At 40.1% G+C, this 22,370-nt stretch overlaps 1 protein-coding gene across 4 annotated transcripts in view; it reads right to left on the bottom strand.

The window, feature by feature from the left end:
* DAB2 (DAB adaptor protein 2) overlaps positions 1-22,166 on the bottom strand; it is a 46,411-nt gene extending 24,245 nt beyond the window's left edge. For all 4 annotated transcript variants that reach the window (XM_026715951.2, XM_026715966.2, XM_026715974.2 and 1 more), the window contains exon 1: positions 21,937-22,166. The gene's annotated coding sequence lies outside the window, so the exon portion shown is untranslated. The remainder of the gene's footprint in view (positions 1-21,936) is intronic.
* Positions 22,167-22,370: the final 204 nt, after the last annotated feature.

Raw genomic sequence — 22,370 nt, 5'->3', positions numbered from 1 at the left:
AGAATCCACTAATCTTTCTACTTTTCCAATGAGGCTAACATAGAATTGTCAGTTGCAGAATCATCTCATTTATTCCTATCAAACCAGTCCTTCCCAACTTGCTGCTTTCAAAATAATAACTTGCATTATTACCAAACAGTATGACTCATAAACTAAACCAGGCTCTCCAGAATATTAACCTTGGTAAGTTAAGTGATGCTTTCTCACTTTGAATTCAAGGCACTTCAATAAAGCAAGTAGACCCATATAGTCTGTAGTCTACTATATTGCATGGTACAAGGAAGTTTATATCATTTCCAAAATAAAATGGTCGTCTGCACCCTGATTATGTCACAATAATTGCTTGATTAAAAGTATTTCCTTTGACAAGCATCTTAAAATAATATAAAAGATTGTTGAATATTTTGAATGGGTTATACTCTCAGGATGTATGTGTCCGTAAAGTTATTGTCACAAGCTATGCAATATTATGAAGTACTCAATTCAAGAGTGTTGAAAATATTAGTTAAAAGTTTCAGAAGTAATCAAATGTTCTTAATAGACCTGCTTTTTCTAGTCAAATTTGGAAAGTCTATGTTTGGATTTCAAAGTATTTAGGATGGGGATAACAAGCGTTACAGCTGCTGGAGTTTTGAACAGCCTTAAATATTAATCTCCGGAAATTGTATCCTGCCTCACTCAGGGAAGTTTCCTATTAACCACAAGTATGATGAAATTGTGATAGATATTTTGTATTTTAAACTGGTTTCCATTGCTTCATTTCTCTTGGATCTCTGACTGAATTACAACCAAGAAAATGATGAAAAAAACATCAGACCTTGCTTCTTAAGAACCCAGGAGTTTCAACATTCTGTTATACAGTATTTTATTAGATCTGGCAGTAAAACATTCAGGGATTCAACTGAATTCCTGCCGACTACAAGGGCATATATCCATGTAATTTTCTTGGCAGCAATGTGGAAATCATGCTTCCAGCATGTTTGTTTATCTCCTCAGTCTACTGTACAGCTCTGACATTTCTTTGTGATCTCCCATTCCTCTATTGACTCTGTTCAGTACAAGGAACTGGGGAGAAGACCTGAAGCCACTAGCTCCGAAATTATGTGGCTGGGCTTAGATTTTGGGGAGGAAAATAAGAGGAATTTTTTTTTGCCTCTGCTTACCAGAATCCATCAGTATTCATCTGGGTAGCGTCCTGTCAGTGTGTGAGAGAGTTGAGGGCTTTTTGGAAACTGAAGCAGTATTTGTTGTGTGAGCAAGGAGACAGCAAGGAGCCTGGGTGTGGCTTAGCTCCACTATTCTGTACTAAAACTGAAACTCCGTTCCTCTGCTTGTGTTTTGCATTTGAAACAGATTTCTTTTCAGGTGGGGAGGGGGAGTAAAACTCCTTAGCATCCGTGGGTGTTAATAATACAGTAATATATGAAGACTCAGATTGTCTTCCCTGATTCCCTGGGACATTACAGGAAGGGAAGGAAAATACAGGCAGATTTGCAATATTCTGATTTGATAGCCTATCTCAATGAATCCTAGTTTTCTTGTTGAATCTGTTTTCTGACCTGGTCTTCCTCACAAGGCTGACCCCATAGTTTTTTTTTTCAATTTGGCCAAGGCCAGCTCTGTGTTTTTATCTTCCATTTTCCAGTTCTTCTCATGAGAAAGATTCATTTCATTATTTTTACTGAATAATGGAATGAAGCTGTATTTGACCCTAATAAATTAATATGGACATATTATAGGGAGCCATAGCTGCATCTGTTTTCCAAAAGTCTTTGGTTGAAAAGACCATTATAAGTAATATAAATATAAATATAGGCTTTGAAAAGGCTTATCAATTAGTAAATGGTCAGCATCCTACAGAGGACTGAGCATTGGGTATAGTCTTTGAATTAAAACATTTTTATTTAGTTACAGCAAAATTTGTGTTGTTTATTTATTCAATTTCTATAGCCACCCATCAGAAAACACATTACAATGAAAAAGACTAAGAACATTTTAAAACAATAAAAACACCAAAAACATCCAAATTAAATACACATGGGCACAAGATACTTGATCAGTTAAAATACAGCCAGGAAACATGGCCCTTAGCACATTCAGCGCCTCAGGCAGGGAATCATAGCTTGGTTTGCGGATTCGTGTTCTTGTTTAGGGATATATAAGCACTTGTCCCACTGGGATCCATGTGGGTCCCCACTGTGCTTTTAGCAAGGATCAGACATGTGAGGGATCCTTGATGTTCTCTGAGCTTGGCTTTCTTGCAGATGTTTCATCACCCAAACTAGGTAACATCGTCAGTGCTAGCAAAAATATCTGCAAGAAAACAACCAAAAGAGCACAAAGGACACCTCATTTCAACCCTGAGCTACAAATACTGTATTCTCCTTTATTGGAACAGAAAAGTATTTGCAAGAGAATCCCCACTCAACCCAAGACTGAACCATGTTTTCTTCCCTGCAAGCTGAAACTACTGGAATGCTGACATGGGTTCTTGGAGTGCAAAGGTTGCAGCCTTAACAAGTTAATATTTTAGTCCCTGTGATTCCTTTGATCCTGCCATGCTCTTTCAGCTAAGGAAGACTTTTGCTCCTGAATTCCAGCTCATTTGGGAGCATTGCCTTTTCACTATTTCAAGCAGCATCAGCAAAAAGAGGAAGCTGTCCTTGCATAGCCAGGATTTCAAAATCCCTATTGAGGGCTCAAATGATATTGAAGCCTTTTATCCTTAGATACCCGCTGGGTTTTAACTTCCTTTCTCTTTGTAAACTACTCACATTCAATCTCAGAATACTTTAGTAGGAACGACTGAAATATACACCCATTAAATGTTGCACTATTTCTCGAAATATACACCCATTAAATGTTGCACTGTTTCTCTTCTGCACTGCTCCATGTTAATAGAGAATACTTTAGAAAAGTGCTTTTTCGGGAAATAATCATTCTTAGAAAAGCCTTCTTCAACCTTATGCCCTGAAGAAGTCTTAGGAGAATGAGAAAGCTTGTGTTACATAAGCTCACACAATCGTGCCTACCATCCCTGTCCTATTGTCCCCAATTATTAGTTCCTATTTCTTTTATTTACATTTATGTTTATTCTTGCTTCTGTTGTATTGTAAAATTTTGACAAATCAATCAATCAATAAAAAATACATCCTAACTAAAGCCTTTCCAGAAAGGACATTCACATAGACACATTTCCTACTGAGCTTAGATCAATACAGATAGTCCTTGACTTACAACAGTTCACTTAGTGACCATTTGAAGTTATGATGGCACTGAAAAACACAACATGACCATTTTTCACACTTATGACCATTACAACATCCCCATGGTTACATGATTTACATTTGGATGTTTGACAATTGACACACATTTATGACCGTTGCAATGTCTCACAATCATATGATCCCTTTTACGACCTTCTGACAAACAAAATCAATGGGGAAGCCAGATTCCTTTAACAACCATGTTACTAATTTAAGAAATGCAGTGATTCGCTTAACAAATGGGGCAAGAAAAGTCGTAAAATGGGGCAAAACTCATTTGACAAATTGGGTCGTAAGTTGAGGACTATCTATACAGCTCTGTTTGAAGCTTTCCACTGGAACATTTCAAGCATCTGATAATCCAACAGAACAAAAAAAAATGCCTTGCCTTATTAGATATAACTACCAGCACAGAAGGAAACAGGCAATGGACATACATAAAACAGTAATTACCTCAAGATAAATGTGTGAGGACAGTACAGCTATTGTAACATTTTTGTTTTCAAGGCTTAGAAAACATGCATTTTGTATGAGCCTATTGTGGGATGCCACCCCACCCTCCTAAAAGAATGAAATATTTTGAGGAATATTAAAAAGGCAGAATATTGTATTTCCCTAAATGAGAAATGGAGAAACGGTTTTTTTTAAAGGCAGGAAGCAGACTCACTCTTAATAACCCCACCACCACTCCCAGCAGATATTTTGTGCCCATTATGGAAGACTGGGCCAGTCTATCTACAAAACAAAAGACTTTTGGCTCCAGGATGATGGAATTAAGAATAGGACATGAGCCTTTAGGACATAATAGGATTAACCCACTACCACTTAGCAGAATACACAGAGCTCACTACATTGCACAATCTCCTAAAGATATTTCAATCATTACATCATCCTCACAAACTTCAACACTTCAAACACAAACTTCAAACACCTAGGATTTGTTCTTTGCCTATAGAGCCAGCTATGACCCCTACATGGCCCCATGGGAACCTGACAACAGCCAATAGAACACATGTTTCTTGCACAGGAGCAGGAAGCTCACATACAAAGCCCAGAGAAGGTGTAAAAGCCACCCATTCTTAACTCCATGTGGTCAACTGTTCAGAATCACATGTGGTTCTGCTTCATCAATAAACCTTCTTTCCAATCAGTGTCTTTCTCCCAGCCTGGAACTGAACCAGATGGATATCTTCTTTTTAACACTGTGATAAAGTCTTACAAACTCAAGAGAGTCACATTTATAGATCTAACAGGAAATGTTTTCCATTTGCCTTGAACAGGAAAAAAGAATCACTAACAAGATACATCAGAAAAGTATCTTCAAATCCTGCTGTTACAAAGAAGCCAAACATGGTTCCATACAGATGAAGCAACAAAGGAGGCCAAATTGATAGTTGAGCAATGTGGATGTGGGTTTTAGTTGTTGTTGTTTGTTTAAGAGCAATAATTTACAAAAACACTTAATACAATAATAGGCATGCTATGCTAATTGTATGGGGGTGTCAGAAAGTTCGTTCAGAGAACAACCAGCTGAAGGAAACTCTCAGTATTTTAGGAGAAGAGCCACAGCAGATGCTTCGCCTGAAGAAGGTCTCAGGTTAAATTTTGGCATCTCTAGCTAGAGCTGAAAAAGATTCCTCTCAAAACACTGGAAAACTTTCAGCCAAGGACACAATGCCAAAGGGCAGTCCATCAAAGATTTCGGATAAACATTTCCATAACCTCGACCACTAGTTCTATTTGGTGGATTATCCACAGCTGTAAACTAGATAACATTTAGAAGGCACCTGATCATTTACTCTGGAGTAGATGCTTTTGAACTGCATGAACCAGGGGCACTATCCCATTAGAACACAAGACCAGTTGTGGGTCAAGGTGCATCCAAGTCAGCATTGATTTGCCTCTTCCAGATACCTTTTGCAATCTTGCCAATAGGACACAAACATCTAGACTACAAAAATCTTCTTTTAATGTGAGTTTTCTATTCAACCATTATAGTCAACTAACATGCCATAGTATATTCACCAAGACAGCAGAACTTCCTTCAAAATTATTCATTAGATAATAAAATTATTCATTAAATCACCTTCTTAAACCTACTATCTCCGGATACCCCAAAGGTTCTTTTTCAAGAGGCAACTGAACCTTTCCTGCTTTTCTTTGAACAGATTTCGCTTCTCATCCAGCCCAGAGTTGAAGAAGCTTCTTGGATAAGGAGCAAAACATCTTCAGAAAAAAAAATGCAGCTGCCTTTGAAAAAGCACCTTTGGGACAACCATGACCTGGATGACTGAGAATCTGCATTGATATCTCCAGATGTGTTTGATTGCAACACCCCATAATGCTAGATATGAAACAAGTTGCAGAATGAATATAAAGATGGATTGCAACTGCATTTGAGAACAACTTCAGTTCTTGGGGAAATATGCAAGTAAGCATATATTCTTTATGAAGAACTGGTAGTTCCAGAAAGAGATCGCTCTTGAAGCTATCTTCATTCTTACAACAGATGCCTAGGAAGTTCCAGATTGATAATACAACAATCCTAGGGCTTTATGTTCAAACTTTCTAGCACCAGAGGACAACTTTTTTTTAAAAAAAAATAAAAGCATGGAAGTTATTGAATACCAAGTAATCTAATGCCTAGAGGTGTACAAACATTTCAAGGTCAAAATATTCTGCTCTAGTTTTAGAAAAACCATTTCAGCTTCTGTTTCAGGTTAGAATGTTTCAAACTCAAAACATACCTCAATTTATGCCCTTCAGATGTATTGGATTACAGTTTCCAGAACTCCTAACATGAGCAGCAGCTTGGGAACGTTGTTGTGGAATTACTCACAGACCTCTTTAGATCTTTTCTAATCCCACAAGGTGAGGGAATAGACTTCTTTCCATGATCAGTATGTACTAACCTACTACTAATATACAAACCTATGGACAGTTATCAGAGGATAAAGACTTCTTCTTTAATTTTATTATCTGCCATTCTAAAAACAAATAAATGAAAGCCCAACCATAATTGTCCCTTGAAGAAAATATATACTGCTCTACCTAAATGTTGCTATTATGTGAATTCTTGCTTCCTGGGGACCCTGACAGGAAAAAAAAACAGCAGTGGAAAAGAACTTTTCACCCCCCGAGGGAAGGAAAAACAGTCACATATTTTCAGGTGCCAGGTTTCTAGAGTAGGTCTTCTGGAAAAGCTTCCACTCAATGATTTTGACCCCATTTTCCAAGCTGATACGGCGTTTTGTCACAAGAAATTTACTTCTCTGCCTCCTGTCCTCAAAACAGAGTACTTCACATTAAAATTACCATGAGTTCCCTCACTTTTCACCCAATTTGAAGCAGCAATGCTTTCAAAGCATTGTCATAGTACAGTGGATTTTGCATTTGGAAAATATGTATACCCAACTAATAGATTGGAACTTCTTGTCAAAAAGAGAAAATTACAGAACTCTCCATCACTCATTGCAAAGCTTGTGTAGAGCCAAAGTAGCATGACATTTATAAATGGCACACCATAGTCTGAGCTGCTCACTAGTTATGCCTTGTACAATAGCACAATCATTTATGCCTGCCAGACTTGACCTACTATGACACAGATCACATAAATCTCCACCCAAGCCCTGTTCAGCTTTATGCCTTGTGTTGGTCCTGCTTTTCATTGCTTGACAGAACCCCAAGGAAGCGTAAGAGAAGGAAGTGTGAAAGTTGGATGTGACTGAATAGCTGGGTCGCTCTGTGACTGGCAAGTCAAGTTCTATTTTCAGAGTTTACATTCATGCTACAAATGTGCCAACAAGATCAGGGACAGAAATACACCGTGTGTTTTCAAGCTCTTTTTTGATCCTTGTAGATGCAAAGATATCTCATTGCTTAAACATTAGCAAAAGTTGAAGAACACTGAAAGGTAATGGCTGTGACAACGTACAGCTCAGCCATACTGTAATTTGGCTGTGGCTTACAAGGCTGCATGACCCCAAGTCATTGTGGTTTTCTGTAAACCATACTTTATATCTCGGAATAGAGTTTATTCAATAAACCAAGGGTCTTCAAACTTGGCAAATGTTAGACTTGTGGACTTCAACTGCCAGAATTCCTGAGCTAACATGGTTGGAGGAGGAATTCTGGGAGTTGAAGTCCACAAGTCTTAAAACTGTCAAGTTTGAAGACCCCTGCAATACACTATAAACAAATTGAGAGTTATTCTAATGTGGAAACCTGGTTACATTTTTAAAACTTTGGTACCTTGAAAGATGGAATTATTATCTGAAGGAAATTCTTGGAAGCAGGTGGTCATCTCAGAGGCAGTACAGGTAGTCCTCCTTTAGCGTCTACAACTGGAACCAGTGACTTGGTTCTTAAGTGAACTGGTTGCTAAGTGAAACTCCCATGACAGCAATAGGGCTTATGATTTCACTTCTGTTTTACTTTGCTTCTTATTACTTTCTTCAACTGAATGGGGTTCTTTCTCTTTTAGGTCATATTGAAATGGAGCAAATAAGTAAATCTAAGAGCAAGGATATTCTGTGAAGGTTAGAAATGTAGGAATTGGTTGCTAAGTTGATTTTTAGCACCACCATAACTTTGAACAGACTCTAAGTGAGGCAGCCTCTAAGCAAGGACTACCCGTATTCATCTTTCATTCAAGAAGAAACAGGTGTCTTTTAAGCTAGCCTATGCTGAAACCATAACTGATCAGGGGTGTAGAATCCTGCCAAAAGGGCAACGATTTCACTATCAAGGCCCTTTCATTTATGGACCTGAACTGCCCCACTCATCACAGGAAGAGCAGGAATTCACCTTAACTTCTCACACTCGTTTCACCTTCACTAATTAGAGAAAGCTGAAGAGAGTTGATAGGCAGCTACTTATGTAATAAGATCAGATATCATGAGAAACATTGCTAACCAGGCTGTCTATTGTATCGATACCCGGATTGCCAGAGCTAGGTATTAACCCCAGGATACAAACATATGCAGCAGCATCTGCACCTCTATAACTGTCTAGTTTGGTTCTGCAACCCAACAGGATAGACACAGACTCCAAAGAGTAATTAGGCCTGCAGAAAAAGAGTAATCCTGTAAGGAAGGCAGGAAGGAAAGATTCTGGTGTTGCTTACAGAAACTGCCTCTCCGTTAACCCTTATTACGTTCTTGGCAGGACTAGACTTCCTGTCTCAGGAACTTCTCTGGAGTTTTTTTCCCTTCCTTTGCTGGTCCTTTGCTTGTGTGGAGTCACCATTCAAAGTTACAATGGCACTGAAAAAAAGTGACTTAATTAGGCCTGCAGAAAAAACAATTATTACCAACTTGCCTTCCATCAAGGACCTGTATACTGCATGTGTCAAAAAGAGGGCTGTGAAAATATTTACAGACCCCTCACATCCCAGACATAAACTGTTTCAACTCCTACCCTCAAAACAACGCTATAGAGCACTGCACACCAGAACAAATAGACACAAGGATAGTTTTTTCCCGAATGCCATCACTCTGCTGAACAAATAATTCCCTCAACACTGTCCAACTATTTACAACGTCTGCACTACTATACTATTAATCTTCTCATCACTCCTTATCACCCATCCCCTCCCACTTGTGACTGTATGACTGTAACTTTGTTGCTTGCATCCTTACAATTTATATTGACTGTTTCCTAGTATGATTTGATTGCTTATTGTACCCTTTGACTATCATTAAGTGTTGTACCTGATGATTCTTGACTCTTGATGAATGCATCTTTTCTTTTATGTACACTGAGATCATTTGCACCAAGACAAATTCCTTGTGTGTCCAATCACACTTGGCCAATAAAGAATTCTATAAAGAATTCTATCTTAATTAGCCCACAACTTCATGGATATATTTACAGGTCTATTGTTTATTTTCATCTTGAATCTGGGTATTTACTACCTTGAGGTCTATTAAAATGTAGACAGGCAGCGGTTGATCTCTCCCTGGCCTAGCACAGTGTTCCTCAACTTCACCAACTTAAGACGTGTGCATTTCAACTCTCAGAATTCCCCAGGCAGTCATGGATGTTGAAGTCCATATATCTTAAAAGTTGCTGTGGTTGAGAAACACTTGTCTAGCAAGTACTCAAGATTAATAGTCTACATTTCACAGGCAGTTATATGGGAAGTCTCAGAATACTTATCCTCTTCCTGCATTTTGCTAAGAATTTACATAGCTTGTGGAAGATAGTTTGCTTTTTGGAATTTAAGAAGGTATGTACCCTTTTCTGTTTTACATGGTTTTTGAAAATATTTACAGACCCCTCACATCCCAGACATAAACTGTTTCAACTCCTACCCTCAAAACAACGCTACAGAGCACTGCACACCAGAACAAATACAGAACAAAGGACAGTTTTTTTTATAATGAACATAGTAATTTTTTGGGTGGGGGGAGAGATTGTTTTGATCATTTCCCATTTTCTTCCTATGTGCAGGAAGGGAATTTCTTTCTGGATTGAAATGGGTGATCTTTGGTCTAGAACCACTTGTTATAAACACCCAGAGTCCATTGGATTACAGCAATTTGTCGTTGTTTTAATGCAGGGGGTCTTCAAGCCTGGCTGGGGAATTCTAGGAGTTGAAGTCCACAAGTCTTAAAGTGGCTAAGTTTGGAGGCCCTTGTTTTAATGTTTTAAGCCTTAATGTAAGATTCGGTTATTAAAATACTCTTCTAAAGTCAGTGAGCTAACGTTAAGATGATGTACTGGGAGATCCAGATTCTAGTCTTTTTCTAACAAGAAAAAAATCAAGGAAACAGTTGGTCCACTAAAGAGAGAAGATGGCAAGGAAGTAACAGGCAATACAGAGAAAGCAGAACTGCTTAACTCATTCTTTGCCTCTGTCTTCACGCAAAAAGAAACTCAACCCACCAAAAACATAACTGTAAAAGACAGACAAGAAATAAAAGTTAAAATAAGCAAAAAATTAGTAAGAGAACACCTGTCTGTTCTTGATGAAAACAAATCACTGGGGCCTGACATCCCAGAGTTTTAAAGGACCTGGCAGAGGTCATCTCAGAACCGCTGCACCGTATCTTTCAAAAACCCTGGAGCACCGGGGAACTACCAGAGGACTGGAAAAGAGCTGATGTGGTTCCCATCTTCAAAAAAGGGAAAAAAACAGACCCAGGAAACTATAGACCAATCAGCCTAATATCAATATCCGGAAGATACTGGAAAAGATAATAAAAAAACAGATCTGCCAACATCTAGAAACAAGTAAAGTAATAACTAGCAGTCAGCATGGGTTTGTTAAAAACAAATCATACAAACCAATCTTATTTCATTCTTCAACACAGTGACTAAATTAGTAGACTAGCAAAATACTGTGGACATAATATATTTAGATTTCAGCAAGGCATTTGATAAAGTAGACCACAACCTACTTCTTAGTAAGCTAGAAAAAAGTGGAATAGATAGCACCACCACTAGATGGATTCGCAACTGGCTGGCAAACCGTACTCAATGAGTAGTCCTTAATGGGTCTAAGTCTGCATGGAGGGAAGTAAGCAGTGGGGTGCCACAAGGTTCATCTTAGGCCTAGTACTCTTCAATATCTTCATTAAGGACTTAGATGAGGGAATAGAAGGGGAACTTACCAAATTTGCAGATGATACAAAGCTGGCAGGAATAGCTAACACCCAAGAAGATAGGCTGAAGATCCAGATGGATCTTGACAGACTAGAACACTGGGCCATATCTAATAAAATGAAATTCAATATAGAGAAAAGTAAAGTCCTACACTTAGGCAAGAAAAACCAAAAGTACACATGTAGACTGGGTGAAACCAGGCTCAATAGCAGTAACTGTGAGAGGGATCTTGGAGTCTTAGTAGACAACCAGCTAAATATGAGCCAGCAGTGTGCAGCCAAAAAAGCTAATGCAATCCTAAATTGTATTAACAGAGGGATACAGTCAAGATCAAGGGAAATACTAATACCACTCTATAAAGCCTTAGTAAGACCACACCTAGAGTACTGCATCCAGTTTTGGTCACCACATTATAAAAAGATGTTGAGACTCTAGAAAAAGTACAGAGGAGAGCAACCAGGATGATTAGGGGACTGGAGACTAAAACATACAATGAACGGTTGCAGGAACTCGGCTTGGCTAGTCTAGTAAAGAGAAGGACCAGGGGAGACATGATAGCGGTCTTCCAATATTTGAGGGGCTGCCACAGGAAGGAAGGGGTCAAGCTATTTTCTAAAGCTCCTGTAGGCCAGACAAGGAATAATGGATGGAAACTGAACAAGGAGAGATTTAACCTGGAAACAAGGAAAAACTTTCTCACAGTGAGAACAATCAACCAATGGAACAGCTGCCCTCGGAAGTTGTGGGAGCACCATCACTTGAGACTTTCAAGATGAGATTGGACTGCCATTTGCCAGAAACGGTGTAGGGTCTCCTGCTTGGGCTAGACGACCTACAATGTCCCTTCCAACTCTGATTATCTGTATCTGTAGTCCACTCTGAGACATGGAACCTCATGGTGTGACTTCTGGCCACATTTTTAGCCTACAAACTTGAAATTTGGCATGTATGTTCCTCTTGGCTTCTAAGTGCTCACTAAAAAAAGATTTTTCAAAATGACCATCAGAGCATTAGTACTTCCTAACACGCTCTGAGGCTAAGGAGTTCTACTCCCCCTCCCCACCTGAAAAGAAATCCGTTGTAAATGCAAAACACAAGCAGAGAGAGAAGTTTTAGTTTTAGTTTGACAGCACCAAGCAGCTTTGGTACAGAACAGCTAAACCATGCCCAGGCTCTTTTCTGTCTCCTTCTTGTTCACATAGCAAATACTGCTTCACTTTCCAAACAGCCCTCAACTCTCACACACTGACAGGACACTACCCAGATGAATACTGATGGATGCTGGTAGGCAGAGGCAGAACACACACACACACACACATGTATATATGTCACCTTGAGAAGAAGAATATGATATACATGTAGTCCTTGGCTGAGAACCACAATTGAAGCCAGAATTTTGGACCTAAGTCACTGCAGCATTAAGAAAGATATCCATATGATGCTTTGCTCAACATCAGCAATCTGAGCTCCCCATTATGGTCTTTAAGCAACTTCATACATTTGAGAATACGGAGACTCCAAGCCTTTCAAAAGCCTTCAATATTTTATTTTTTGGAATCTATATCTTTTGCTAGCATCTTTCGCTATATCTTTCCCTCTTCCTCTCTGGGGGAGAAAATAGCAATAGTACTTAGACTTATATCCTGCTTCACAGTGCTTGGCAGCCCTCTCTATTTTTATTTATTTGATTTGTTTATTTATTTGATTTGTCAATCTCTTACAAAATAATAGATATAAGTATAAACATGAGTAAGAATACAGGAAATAGGTACGGATAAATGGAGACAATAGGACAGGGACGGTAGGCATGATGGTGCACTTATGCATGCCCCTTATAGACCTCTTAGGAATGGGGTGAATAGTGGTTAGTTTGAGGTCTAAGCGGTTTACAGAGTCAGCATATTGCCCCCAACAATCTGGGCCCTTAATGCTAGTGAAATCAGCATTCTGAAATCTTTAAATGACCAGCCATAAGTTGAAGACTACCGTGTTATCATGATAAAGATTAACATTTAAAAGCAAGGACAAAAAACCCTCCCAACATTTACTCAGCAATTTGCATTCAGCTATGTCAGTAGTTCTAAATACATTCTAAGAAAAGGTATCCTTTATTCAATCAAAGCTATCCTCCATCTAATCTCCATTTCTTAGGGAATTCAGTTAGTACAATCTACCTGATACATTGTACCAAAATATAGACAAGGGATGTCATACACAAAGATGCAGGCAAATTTAGAAGTCAGGGTCAAAGAAAAATCTCACCTTAATTAGGAAAATCAGTTTATTCTATCTATTGCTATCAATTAATGTACAACCTTGAGATTTTGGCTCCTTCCAATTGGTTTTTATTTTTAAATCACTTGAAAGGTATACCCCATAGACTGTTAAAATCTGGCTGCCTATTTTATAATTTGATCAGGGTACTGTTCAATACACTACGAGAACCCAGGCAGGTGAATTAATTTAGTAACCAAGACAATTTAGCCAACTTATTTTTATTAGTACGGAACACAAGAAAATTCATCTTCTTCCTTGGAGGAAAGATAACTCTTTACTTGGATTTTTATTATTTAGAAATAGCTAGGAAGGAATACATTTATTTAGGAACAAATATATAGTTTTTCCTCCTTTGCCATGCACATCAATGAGTATTATAACTGAATGCATTCCACTGGAATAGAATGAGTAATACAGCTCTGTATTGGGAACTTATGCCAAGAATTTGCTAAACTTGTATATCTTTCGTATTCATACCATCCAAGAATGGTGATATCCTTGAGTCAAGGGTATGTCAAGAAGAGGGTAACTCATGAATTGTTACATACTTCAAAGGGGATGTTGTGAAATGAACTACAACATCCTGTCTCAAAACATAAGGCATTTTTGCTTATACAGCACATTTTACTACATAGCACTTCATCAGCAAATGTACAAGAATGGAATTGTATTCCTTTCCTATCAATGAATCATAAACAGATCTGAGGATATGAGCATTGAGGGAATGAAGTTCTCATTCAAATTTCTACAACTTCAAAGTCCAGTATTGATTTTACATTTCAACATTTCTAGTGTTCAAAACAGCACATACACTAATTATGTCAACTACCGTTAACAGTAATATTTTCTATCTCTCTTCTCCACATCTTCACATCACACAAGGAGAATTAGGTTGAGAAGGTATGTCTATAAAGGCTAACAAGCAGAACCAGGATTCAAACCTAACTTGTTTGAATTCCTAAATTCACTCTATATAGAGCAGGGGTCCCCAACATCATCTCCAATTGTGCCTGGTCCATGGAAGACAATATTTCCCCCAAAAACTGAGGCCAGAAGATTGATAGCCACTAGAGCACGCTTCTATGCTCCTTTTAATTTTTTGTTTTATTAAAGAGCTATGGTGGTGCAGTGGTTAGAGTGTAGTACTGCGGGCTACTTCTGCTGGCTGCTGGCAGTTTGAATGTCACCAGGCTCAAGGTTGACTCAGCTTTCCATCCATCAGAGGTGGGTAGAATGAGGACCCAGATTGTTGGAAGCAAAAAGTTGACTCTGTAAACAGCTTAGAGAGGGCTGTAAAGTACTGTAAAGCAGTATATAAGTATAAGCGCTATTGCTATTAAGACATTTTGAAAACTTCCTTAGGAAGAGGTTTATTTCTAAGACATATTGTGTAATAATAAGATATATCAAATCCTACAATAATTTATTATCTGGACCATTTTCAGACTGGGTTCAGAGTATATACAGACAGCATGGGTCATCCTTGTGGAAGATCTCTGGTAGGTTTGAGACAGAGGTGATGTGAGAGTCTCAACAGTTTCCAATTCCATTGGCCATGGTATCCTTCTGGACTGGCTTCAGTGGGTTGGCTTTTTCCCAAGGTGCTGAGAAAGGGTGAGATTTATTTATTAAATTTATATCAAATTTATACGCTGCCAATCTCACTGTTGAGAAATTATGGGCAGCGTATAAATTTAAGAAATAAGTAAACCTCACACCCTTTCTCAGTACCATGTGAATCCAAGGATTTTGTCAAAATCTTCCTAGCTGTTTCTGATAAAAAGATGAAATTATGATATTTGCCATCATGTCACACAGAAGCGGTATTCAGCAAGTTCTGACCAGTTCTGGACAACTGGTAGCGGAACGGCAAATATCACCCCTGACTGGCCCTGCCCCCATCTATTCTCTGCCTCCCAAGTCCCAGCTGATTGGCTGGGTCTTCTTTTGTTGACCTGCACAGGAGAACGGAGCTGGAAAGCAGGTTAGTGGGGTGGGGAAGGAATGGGGATTTTATAGTATCCTTCCCCTACCATGCCCACCAAACCACACCCACACCACGCCCACGGAACCGGAATCTCACAATGTCACATAAATGCTGACTGTCCCCATATATCTAGAGGACACCTCAAAAAGCTAGTCCATGGCGCCCTGACACATGATTCGGGATCCTTTCCCTTTAGAGGTGCTAGGACCAAATAAGGACCCCAATAGGGAAAAACAGCATAAAGAACATGGATTAAGGCAGGGATCTCAAACTCAAGGCCAGATCTGGCCCATGGAGTGCTTAGATCTGGCCCGCAGGGTTGCCCTGGAAACAGCAAAGGACCAGCCTGTGCTGCCTCTGCCAGCGAAAATGGAGTTCGGGAGGGCCCCTCCCCTCCCAAGCTCCGTTTTTGCTGGCAGAGGGTTGCAGGAGGCCGTCGCAGCCAAAAACAGAGCTTAGGAGCCCATTCTCACTGACAGAGCACTCGGGCCACCACAGGGAACCCCACACAAATTATGGCCATGCCCTCTGTCTCCCCCAGGGCAAACACAACCTTTAGGCGGCTCTCAATGAAATTGAGTTTGACACCCCTAAATTAAGGCCTTAATAATATGCACTGATGGGTTATAGGCTAGGAAAGTATATGAAGTTTAACAGCAAGCATTACTTTTGTTAGTTTGCAAGGCTATGCATTTGTCACAAGGCTGAGTGCAATGATGCCAAAAAATTCTTGGTTTCACCCATGAGTCAGTCTAGTGATGCAAGGTTTATCTTGGCCAATACATAGATCCCAGAACTAAGGCAACTTGCTCTGTCAAGTATACAGCAATTGATGGATTATGTTCTTCGCCACTAATTTACAATCCTCTGTTGATGGTTCCAGCACTCACAGGTGAAAGTTAATTATACACTTGTTGTTGTGTTGAGGTTGTTGATTTTTATCTCACAGCCTTTGTTTGATGTTACTGGAACCATGCAAGAGAATATTCAGTCTTCTTGTGTGTTTCTCATGGGTATTCAGTTAGCAACCATGAGATCAGAACATTGGCTTAAGATCCCAAATTCAAGTTCATGGTTGCTCGCTTGGTGATTTTGGACCAGCTCCCAGTCCAACCTATTGCAGAGTTGTTGTGGGAAGATTAAGTTATAGGTACACTCCCCCAAATTGTTGGAGGAAAAACAGTATTGCACCAGATTGCTGTACAATCTGTATCCACCTCTATAAACGCAGAACATCTGAGATATATAAACTGATAACTCTTGGTATATTACATCTCCAAAGAATGTTTGCTATTGCTCTAAGACAAGTGGCACATATGTATTGTAGTCGCTAATTTTTTGCTCAATTTCTGCTGGATAGGAATTTCATAGTGCAAATGAAAATTCAGTGACAATACAATGTGTTGTAGAAGTTTTTACTAAAAACTGAATTTAAAAGCTAAGGCTTTGGTATCATCAGTATATGGATGACACCCAACTATAACTTCAAGTTGCGTGGGTGAAACTAGCTGTGTACTAATCTGAACAACCGGATAGGGAACTGACTTCAACTCAAGCCTCACAAAACTAAGTAGCTGTGATTGACTGAGCCCCCTTGGGTTAGGGACATTTCCATCCTTGATCTTGGAAGGGTGGTACCTGATGATTAGGTAGCAATTGCATCCAGGAGGCCCTTTGCATAGGTTTACCTTGTCTGCCAATTTCACCCTTTCCTCCATCAGGAGGCCCATAACAAAAGTAATAATAATCTCCTCTGAATTTCAGGTTCTAATAATACTTAGATACAAGATAAATTAAGTTCACATATGCAACCCAATGATGTTAAAATAATGATCTTCAGCCAAAATCTTTTGATGCATACACTTTTGAGCCATAATATGGTTTTCATTTATTTAAGTTATTTAAAGAATTTATATGGCCTCCAGACTCAAAACGCTGTGACTCCTGTTGGTGCACAATAAAAAAAGAAAAAACACAAAACAATCCCAGTTAAAATCCGCAGGAAAAAGCCATGTGAGATCATTCCAGAGGCCAGTCCCATCAGATGGCATTGTTTCAAGGACGGGACTCAAAAAATTACTATCCTTAAGTGTGTGTAGGATAGAAAGTTACAGAGGTCTTATAAATATCCCCGCTCTGTATTAGGAAAGGTTTTATAGGTAAATAACCAGCCCCTTAAATTGAACCCAAGTTATCAAACCATAGGGAGCTGATGTGGCTTAGAAAGTTAGTGATGTTATATGTGTATATGAGGTGCATCCATAACTATACCACCACTGGACTGTTGGGAGTTTTTCAACAGCTTTAGAGGGCAGCACCGCATAAAGAACATTGCAGTACTCCATTCAGAAGCAGTGGGTGGGGCCTCCCAATCCAGAAAGGGAAGCAACTGGATTGAAGCACAAGACCAAGTTGGAACAAAAGTACTTCTGGCCACTTTTTTGATCAGGAGCATCTCGAGTCTAGGAGGCTGGCCCAATTGCACACTAGTTCGAGTAGGGGAGTATAGAAACAAGAATGGACAACCTGGTCTTGGTAAATAGCAATAGCACTTAAGACTTACTGCTTCACAGTGCTTTACAGCCCTCTCTAAGCAGCTTACAGTCTGCCTATTGCCCCAACAATCTGGGTCCTCATTTTTACCATAGCTCCTGAAGTTTCACGAAAGACGTTTCTTCAACCAAAGACCTACAGCAAGGGTCTTCAAACTTGGGCATGTTTAAGACTTGTGGACTTCAACTCCCAGAATTCCTGAGCTGACTGGAGGAGGAATTCTGGGAATTGAAGTCCACAAGTCTTAAAGCTGTCAAGTTTGAAGAACCCTGACCTATAATAGACAGATGCCAGGCCAGGATTTTGACAGCCACACCTGTTTAGCCAAGGACAAAGATCTACAATATAATGCTATAATACTGTACACCATGTGGCGGAATGACCTTTCCCAATAGTTTCCTGTAGATATTTAAAATGAATTCTGTATAGAGTGGGGAGAAGGTACAGCCCTGATACCCCTGCAAAGCAGAATTCTAGGGTGAGAAAACTCCCCCCAGCAGCCAATGGAATAGGGGAGGGGAGCATCACAACATGATGCATCTCAACTCACTGAGCTGATCTAGAAAGATACCATGGTTAATGGTATTGAGCCTGGTGGTGCAACCGTACTACAGGCTAACTCATTGCTCACTCCTGGAGTTTGATTCAGAGGTCAGTAAAATGAAGACCCAGATTGTTGGGGGCAATAGGCTGATTTTATGACTGTAACTTTGTTGCTTGCATCCTTACTATTTATACTGTTTCCTAGTAAGATTTGATTGCTTATTGTACCCTATGACTATTAAGTTGATGAATGTATCTTTTATGTACACTGAGAGCATTTGCACCAAGATAAATTCATTGTGTGTCCAATCACACTTGGCCAATAAAGAATTCTATTATATTGTTCTATTCTATTCTTTGTAAACCACTTAGAGAGGGCTGTAAAGCACTGTGGTGCAGTGTATAAGTCTAAGGGCTATTGTAAATCAGCTAGGCCCAGGACAGATGGGTTAAGGTCATTGACTTCAACCACTAACACAATTTATAAGAAAGACCTAAGAATAAGCAATCAGGTACCTGTAAATGATTTAGACTTCAGTCCCCAAAAGTTCCAGGCAGCACAACCAAAACATCAGATTGTAGAAATTGTAGCCAAACACAACTTGACTAGAAGACAAACTGACTCATCCGCTTTCTTCACTTTCTTTCTTAATCCAATATCCTTTCAGCAAAACCCTCATGTGCCTTGCTTGGCAACATTTGTGAAAAAACTCTGTCAAGCTAAAAAATTAATCATATCCTCATCACAACTGCCATCCAATCATTTCCAGTAGAAGCAACTCTTCAGTAAAACATGCTGCAATCTCTACATTTTAGAGATTCTGCAGAATTTATTACAGGAATTTTCCAAGGGTTTGAAAAAGGCACTCTCAGCATGATAGGTTAGAATAGGGGTGTCAAACTCGCATCATCACATCCCCTTTGCTAAACCAGGGGTGGGCGTGGCCAGGCACGCAGTTTGAAAGCCCTATAATGTCTTTAAAAAATGAAGACATTCAAGCCAAGTGCCTGCATAACCATGATTTGATGCCTATTTAATAGCCTTCACCAGGTAGTTAGCTCCACACCAAATGGTTGGTATAACCTGAAGTTGGCACTAACCATCCCCATTGCTTTAATAATCCCACGAATTTACACATCCATTACATATATCCATACATTTTAAACTATCCATAATCTGCCTTGCCCATACCTGGGCATCCTCAGGAAGTTGTAGTCTCTTATCTGGAAGGTATCACATTGGGAGACTTGATTGCAAGAAAAACCTTGCTGAAACCAGCTTTTCGATAAACCCTCCTGCTGTCTGTATCTCAGCTGTACAAAGCAGGCTAAGCTGGTTATCCTCTATATCTTTATTTGCTGTTACAGCCCCTTGCTGGGACTGAAAAGATGACTCAACATTTACATGACAGAAAGAATGCAGTGAGTACTGAAGATTTTGCACCACCATTGTGAGGGGCTGCCTTACTAATGAGACTAACAAGGTCTTCAAGCTTCCTCATAAGTAGCTAATAAAAGTGTATCCATCACATTTCCCATCTACATTATACTCCTTGATCCTACATTGCTCCCAACTTCAGTAGTCCGCTGAAGACATTTTTAACCAGAGTTAAACATTACATTTTCACTCACAGAATCTTCTGCTTACAAAGCAATTTCCAGGTCTTCCTTACAATGCAGTCCAAGAGAAAAATTCCATTGTTTGTATCATAGGTCACAAAAGCGTTGCTGAAAATTATTTTCCTTGACCGGTAGTTGCTAACTCTACACATCAAACAGGCAGAGTGAATAGCAAGCATTTCAGCCAATCAAGGTTACACACAGAACACCATGAAACCTACTTACTTTAGATTTTATTTCATCAAAAAGAAGCCACAACATAGCTTGACTCCTATATCCCCGCACTCATCACACCTGTGAGGGTAGGGTCAGCTGTCTCTCATTTTGCTTCATACAGCCCAAGAAACCATTGTATGACGGGGCAATTATACTTAGCTTTAGCTTCAACTAACCCTTTTCAGGATCTCTATATACAGCTGGAGACAATTTTCCTTCCAGATACCAGCAGCCTTCCCTGCAGCCAGCATCAATACACATTAGGGTGTGTGCTAGAGGCTTCCTAAATACAAAGCCAGTGAGGAAAGCAATTTTCCTTATAATGAAGCTAACTTGGTATGGACTCAGCTCTAGAAGGCAGACACCCAGCCTGCGTTCAGACAACATGCTGGATTATAAATAACAGATAAATTGGCAAATCCACTTTCTTCATAACATGCCTGCTGTCCACAATTAAACCTGCAATCCCCAGATAATCTTTGCTTCCACTGGGGAACAAGACATCTTACTAAAACCACAGGCTATGTATTATTTCACATAACAGGGTCAGTATTGGGTTTTTTAGACAAATGCTTCCAGATGCTGATACTAAATATGCATTTTATCCCGTAAGAAAGGTTTAGCCTTCCCCACGTAACAAACAGAATCCTACAAGCCCTTCAGAGGCTACTAAAAGTAACAATACTTTATCTTCAAAAGATGAGCCAGGCAGACCTAAGTTAATTTCAGCATAACTGGTTTACTCACAGACTAAAGCACCATTCATCCACTGCTGTTGGAAAAAACATATTCCATCTTGGGCTGCTTGGAGAAGTTAGTTTGTTTTCACTTGGGCAAGGAAGGAGCTGCAGGAATAATGTTACACCTGGGAGGAAAGTCTGCTCCAGGCAAAGCTATTAAGTTTAGAACATTGTCCAGTGACTCAAAGTACCAGGGCTCAATTTAACCTTTTTTTTTAGCACATGACCAAGTGGGTTTACATTAAGAGGAAAGGCCTACAACTCCTAATCTATTTCCCCCCCCTCCAGTTTGGAGGAATTTGCAATTTCATCTTCTGAAATTTAATTGCAATCTTTATTCCACAACTCTTCCAAGTTTTCCTTTTCAGCAGCTGCAAGCATCTGTTTTTTTTAAAGGCTGTGCCAATACTTATTTTCTTAATCAATGCCCACCCCCCTCCCCATTTGAAATCCTGGACTCTTGGGGTGGTATTTTCCATGCAGAAAAGGGAATCTTCTCAGCCAAGTTTCCTATACCAAACACCATATTTACAAAGCTAGCTCGGTCGGTCTCTACGTGCTTCCATTCATTCTTGTTACCTCCCTTTTTCCTACCCAAGATTGGTGAGGTTTCTGGATTCCTGGAACAAGTCTTAGAGCACTCTTCCACCCTTCCCCCCATTATTTTTTTAGGTAACAATTTTTAAAACAAAAAAGCTTTTAGAAAACGTAAGAAGGGGATAAAAGAAAAAAAGCTGTCTCGGTAGAGGTTTTTATAGCCCGCAAATAATCCATGCGCGTCTACTCGGTGCTCAAGCAAGCCAGCTCGGATGGAGCTCAGAGAAGATTCTCGTTATTTCGCAAGCAGCCGCTTTCGGCCAGGCGGCCAGCCCGGAGGAATAGATCCACAAGGAGATTCCCTTTTTGGGGGGCCGAGGGAGGGGAAAAAAAAAAAAGAGAGAGAGAGACCCGCTGAAGACACTTCCCTCCCAAGCTTCGACCCTTTTAGTGGCCACCCTTCCTAACCCAACTTGGCGTTTCCAAACGCGCAGCCCATCACGACCCCCGTTTTTTTTTTTTTTTTTTTTGCAGCTTCGTCCTTCCGAGGCTCCCAAAGACGCGCCTTTCACTTCGGTTGCCAACTTACCCGGCTTACCCCCGACCCGCTTAGCTCATGAGGCTTCCACACTGGAGCCGGCGAAGACGCAGCTCCGGCAACTCGGCTTAAATAGACGCAGCCGTACTCCAGCCTTCTGTTTAGTTAGCCACTCACAGCGAGAGAGATGGTTTTAATCAGATGCTGGCAGCTGAGGGCTACCCAGGAATGCGCCGCGATGTTTGCGCTGCCTGCCTCGGCTTCGGGCGACTCCCCCTTACCGTGTCTTTTCGCCTGCCAAAACTTAACTCCTTCCGCGCCGAGGAGGAGGGAAAGAAGAGCCGAAACGACGGCAGCAGTAGCAGGAGGAGGAGGAGGAGGAGCTGCGTTCGCACGACGCGCGATGCTCCCGCTGTGTGAACGACTCCAGGGTTGCGAGTTCGCGCATCCCTTAAATGTCCACGCTGGCAGGGTTCCGCCTGGCA

This window comes from Pseudonaja textilis, chromosome 2 (genome assembly GCF_049901715.1).
Source record: "Pseudonaja textilis isolate UNSWEBS1 chromosome 2, rPseTex1.2, whole genome shotgun sequence".
NCBI classification, from domain to species: Eukaryota; Metazoa; Chordata; class Lepidosauria; order Squamata; family Elapidae; genus Pseudonaja; species Pseudonaja textilis.
Note: the sequence above shows the minus strand (reverse complement) of the source record. Positions and strands in the feature narration are given on the sequence as shown.